We start from the raw sequence: 6,021 nt of genomic DNA on the forward strand, positions 1-6,021 counted from the left end.
GATCTCTTTCTTTCTGCTCCCTGTTCTCAGGTGATTGAGGAAGGGATTTAAAAGAGAATTTATTGTAGAGAGAACTAAGAGAGGGTATTTAAGAAGTGGGGGGAATCTTACTGTAGCTACAGTAACGATTATATTTATTAAGGAATCTCAAGTTTGAGATTCGCTCATAAATTATAATTTCTTGTTGAGAATAATAAGAAATTTACTGTGTGGCTCCTAAGGACGTAGACAGTTGCCGAACCTCGTTAAAACTTGGTGTACTTTTTCTATTCTGCGTTTCTGTTGCATTAGGGATTTCGGCGTTAAATTCCCAACAACTGGTATCAGAGCGTGAAATGATCTAGAGGAAGTTAGATTCAAGTAGGAGTCATGGCCGCAGATGAAGGAAAAATGAGACTTGAGAAGTTTGATGGAACATATTTCGGATTCTGGAAAATATAGATAGAGGATTATCTGTATCAGAAAAATCTGTATCAACCACTATCGGGGAAGAAGCCAAATTCTATGAAGGCAGATGAGTGGAACCTTCTAGATAGACAAGCCTTCGGAGTTATCAGATTGACGTTAACTCGCAATGTTGCGTTCAACATAGCGAAAGAGAAGACCACGACGGGTCTTATGGCAGCACTCTCAAACATGTATGAGAAGCCATCAGCCGCGAACAAAGTTCATTTGATGCGGCGGTTATTTAATACGGTTACAACCCAATTGAGTTCGGTTGAAATTGAGTTTGATGAAGAAGTTCGGGCGTTGATATTGTTGTCTTCCCTACCAGAGAGTTGGAACGCTACAGTCACAGCTGTGAGTAGCTCGTCGGGAAGCACCAAGTTAAAGTTCGACGACGTTTGTGATCTGGTTCTCAGTGAGGAGATCCGAGGGAGAGAGTCGGGTGAAGCTATAACCTCTTCAGTATTACATACAGAGTCAAGAGGTAGAAATTCAACCAGAGGGAACGGGCGAGGCAGATCAAACTACAGAGGTAGATCAAAGGACAGGAGGTCCAAGTCAAGGAATCCAAGCAACAACTCGAAGGCTATCGAGTGTTGGAACTGTAAAAAGACCGGGCATTACAAGAATCAGTGCAAGAGTGCACAGAAGGAGAAGGAGACGAAGGCAGAGGTGAATATCACTTCCACCTTAGGAGGAGACGACGCATTGATATGCTCTTTGGAGAGCAAGGAGGAATCTTGGGTGTTAGACTCAGGAGCGTCGTTCCATGCTACTTCTCAGAAAGAATTCTTCGAGAAGTATATTCCCAGAAATCTTGGATACGTATACCTTGGTGATGATCAACCATATGATATTGTGGGCAAATGTGTGGTGAAAATTAAGTTGAACGGGTCAGTATGGGAGCTGAAGGATGTCAGACATATTCCCGACCTAAGAAAGAATTTAATATCCGTAGGCCAGTTGGCTGGCGAAGGATACACCACGACCTTCCATGGAGATGATTGGAAGATCTCAAAAGGCGCAATGACGATTGCCCGAGGCAAGAAGACTGGTACCCTGTATATGACAGCAGGTGCACGCTGTTTGATCTCAGTTGCAACAGGCAATGAGACTTCAAAGCTGCTGTAAGCTATCTAAAAATCACAATAGATAGCTTATCCCCCATCAAACACCGATGATGGAAGTTATAATCTGACGACTTTTAGAAGGCTACAATTTGAAGACTTTCACATAGATCGCTGAAGGTTACAATCTGACGACCTTCACGACAACCGATGAGAGCTCTAGTTCAACAGCATTCACAATCAACATCGGGAGTTACAATCTGACGATTTTCATATTCTCAATGAGCCAAGACGAAGATTACAAGACAATGATCTTTGCAACGGTATGACAAAAGAGATTACTTGTTGATAATCTCTCCAAATCAAGACGCGGAACTCATCACCACGCTCTGAGACCAAAACGTGGAGGTCCTCCCCATGTATCAATACCAAAACGCGGAGGTCCTCCCCGTGTGTCAATAGGAAAACGCGAGGGTCGAACCCACATTACAACATTAAAACGCTGGAGTCGGACCCGTGTTACAACATCAAAACGCTGGAGTCGGACCCGCGTTACAACATTAAAACGCTGGGGTCGGACCCACGTTTTTCAATGCCCGACGGGTACCCAACTCCGCGTCTCCAGTCTAAAACACGGAGTTAGGGTCCTGAACGCCAACGTGGGCGTTTGACTCGTTCAAACACGAGCTGAACGGTTGCAGGAACCGTTTTCCCTCCACGATTTGAGGGATTTCCGCCCCACTTAGGAGCGAATTAATGGGGTGGTTATACCCCCCTCAATCCCATTATGGAGAGAATTAAGGGGGCGGTTACACCCCTTAATTCCCTATAAATATGGGTAAACTCAATGGAGTTCAGGCTGGCATTTTCGGATATGGGACTTGGCAGCGAAGGGTTGGATCTTCTTGGCTCGGATTGACCCTGGAGTTTGTCAACAAAGAGAGGATCTTTGGAGCATTCTCAGATCTGGAGATCGACAACAGAGAGCTTTTATTCCTTGGCTTAATAACTGACTTTCGGTTCAAATCAACTCTTTCATAGAGTTTAAAACTCGTTCAGGGTTATCAACTCGTCCAGAGTTCTAAAACTTGCCACGCAAGTTCTCCACAACGTCAAATCATGAGGAGGTGATATCGTTCCAGTGAATCAATACGTGCAGATCGTCAACGGAGAGCAAACTCGACGCGAGCATTTGAGGGAGGCACTCCATCGCCACCGTGAAGAACCCAGTTTTAAACAAAGGGGAGAACCAAATTCGTTCTCTTCTCTTTTGTAATCGAATTGTAACCAGGATCGAAGAAATACAAGTCAAATTTCTTTTATTCTCTTTATTGCAATTTTTCCAACATACAGCTGTGGCACCAGAGACTCGGTCATATGAGTGAAAAGGGGATGAAAATCATGCACATAAAGGGAAAACTCACAGGACTGTAGTCAGTGGAGATGGATATGTGTGAAGAATGCATATTTGGAAAGCATAAGAGAGTCAGCTTTCAGACGAGTGGCAGAACCCCCAAGAAAGAAAAGCTAGAGCTCATTCACTCAGATGTTTGGGGACCAACCACCACCGCGTCCATTGGTGAAAAACACTACTTCGTGACTTTTATCGATGATCACTCTCAGAAAGTATGGGTCTACTTTCTGAAGCATAAGTCAGAAGTATTTGAGGCTTTCAGGAGATGGAAAGCTATGGTCGAGAATGAGACCGGTCTGAGAATAAAGAAGCTCAGGACCGACAATGGCGGTGAGTATGAAGACACCGGATTCAAGAAGTTCTGCTATGAGCACGGGATCAGAATGGAGAGAACCATTCCCGGTACGCCTCAGCAAAATGGTTAGCTGAGCGGATGAACCGAACATTGACAGAGAGAGCCAGAAGCATTCGGGTACAGTCAGGCCTATCGAAGCAGTTTTGGGCAGAAGCGGTCAACACAGCAGCTTACTTGATCAACCGAGGTCCAACGGTTCCATTGGAGCACAGAATACCAGAGGAGGTATGGTGCGGAAAGGAGGTAAAACTCTCACATCTCAAAGTTTTCGGTTGTGTAGCTTACGTGCATATTAGTGATCAAGGCAGGAATAAGCTTGATCCCAAGTCAAAGAAATGCACTTTCATCGGCTATGGTGAAGATGAGTTCGGCTACCGCATTTGGGACAACGAAAACAAGAAGGTGATCAGGAGCAGAGATGTGATATTCAACGAGAAGGTGATGTACAAGGACATGCACAAGACAGATGACTCAGAGAGCGAGTCAATATTTGTAGATGCAGATGATGTCCCGAGTAACCTCTCGGAAGAACCCAATGCAGAAGATCCTCAGCCAGAAGAGCCTGTTGGACAAGATGGTGCGCAGGAGCCCGACGCACCAGCTCCGATATTAAGAAGATCGTCTCGTCCTCCTGTACCCAACAGGAGATATATGAACTATCTGTTGCTGACAGATGGTGGGGAGCCTGAAAGCTTTGATGAAGCTTATCAGGGTGGAGATGCGAGCAAGTGGGAGCTCGCCATGAAAGATGAGATGAAGTCTCTCATCTCAAACCAGACGTGGGAACTAGCTAAGTTGCCCACAGGCAAGAAGGCACTCCACAACAAATGAGTGTACCGGGTGAAAGAGGAGCAGGATGGTTCCAGAAGATATAAAGCCCAGCTAGTTGTCAAAGGATTCCAACAGAAGGAAGGAATTGACTACACCGATATTTTTGCTCCCGTGGTGAAGCTAAATACTATCAGGACAGTGATGAGTATTGTAGCTATTGAAGATCTTCATCTCGAGTAGTTGGAGGTGAAGACGGCGTTTCTTCACGGAGATCTAGAAGAGGAGATATACATGCACCAGCCAGAAGGTTTCTCATAAGAAAAGAAGAAGAACCTGGTGTGTAGACTCAAGAAGAGCTTGTATGGCCTGAAACAAGCTCCAAGGCAGTGGTACAAGAAGTTTGACGGCTTCATGCACAAAAAAGGTTTCCAGAAGTGCAACGCCGACCACTGTTGCTACTTCAAAAGATATCAGTCCAGTTATATCATCCTATTGCTATATGTTGATGATATGTTGGTTGCAGGAGCAGATATGGAGGATATCAGGAGTTTGAAATAGCAGCTGTCAAAGGAGTTTGACATGAAGGACTTGGGTCCAGCGAAGAAGATCCTTGGAATGCAAATCACGAGAGATAAGAAGAGAGGTCTCTTGCAGTTATCTCAGACGGAGTACATCAACCGTGTTTTGCAGAGATTCAACATGGGCGACGCCAAGCCTGTGAGCACACCCTTGGCTAGCCATTTTCGTCTGTCGAAGGATCAGTCTCCTCAGTCAGAAGAAGAGAAAGAGAGTATGGCTCAGGTTCCTTACGCCTCAGCTATCGGAAGTTTGATGTACGCAATGGTCTGTACGAGACCAGACATTGGCCATGCAGTGGGAGTGGTCAGCCGGTTTATGTCGAATCCAGGAAAAGCTCATTGGGAAGCGGTCAAGTGGATTCTGAGGTATCTACGAGGCACCACACAGAAGTGTTTGCACTTTGGTAAGGGAGAGGTAGAAGTGCAAGGGTACGTAGATGCAGACTTTGGAGGTGAAGTCGATCACCGAAGAAGCACCACCGGCTATGTATTCACTGTTGGAACTACAGCTGTTAGTTGGATGTCACAGATACAGAAGATTTTCACTCTGTCCACTACAAAAGCTGAGTATGTTGCAATGACTGAAGCCAGTAAAGAGATGATATGGCTTCAAGGTTTGTTAACAGAGCTGGGATTCAAACAGGAGAAGAATGTTCTGCACAACGATAGACAGAGTGCGATTCACTTGGCGAAGAATTCCGTATTTCATTCTAGAACGAAGCATATTGCGCTTCGGTACCACTTCATCAGATCCCTGTTGGAAGATGACGTGTTGAAACTGGAAAAGATTCTAGGAAGTAAGAATCCAGCAGACATGTTAACAAAGACAGTGACCGTTCAGAAACTGGAGTTGTGTGCAACTTCAGTTGGCCTTCATGCATAGATGATGAGGGCGGAGCCTCACAGGAGATGTTGCTTGTAGGGATAGCCTGCTGACGGCGGTTTGGTCTCCAAGTGGGAGATTGTTAGTTTGGGTGTAGGCTAAACTCACCTCCGCAGGCGAGCGGAGCTGCAGGCGAAGCTCTTGAACAGGCGGGTCGAGCTCCAGGCGAATTGCAGGCGAGCTCGAAGAAATCCGCAGGCGAAGTCGAGGACACGCAGGTGAGCTCGTAGGTGAGTTCGAACGGGCGAGCGCAAGTTCGAGCGAATCGTTGCAGGCGAGTTCGTGGTCGAGCTCCAGGCGACATCTCGATGCAGGCGAAGTTGGGGGCGGAAATAATCTGCAGGCGAGTTTGAGTGCTTGATCCAGGCTGTTGATAGTCAATCGATAGCTCAGCTAGGGTTTCCCTATAAAAGGGAAACCCCAAACCCGAAACCCCAAGCTGCTCAACCCCTTCTCTCGCGATATTAAATCTCCTGGCGGCGGACTCAAAACGCAGCAGCGTTTTC

The sequence above is a fragment of the Asparagus officinalis genome, chromosome 4 (genome assembly GCF_001876935.1).
Source record: "Asparagus officinalis chromosome 4, Aspof.V1, whole genome shotgun sequence".
Taxonomy (NCBI): Eukaryota; Viridiplantae; Streptophyta; class Magnoliopsida; order Asparagales; family Asparagaceae; genus Asparagus; species Asparagus officinalis.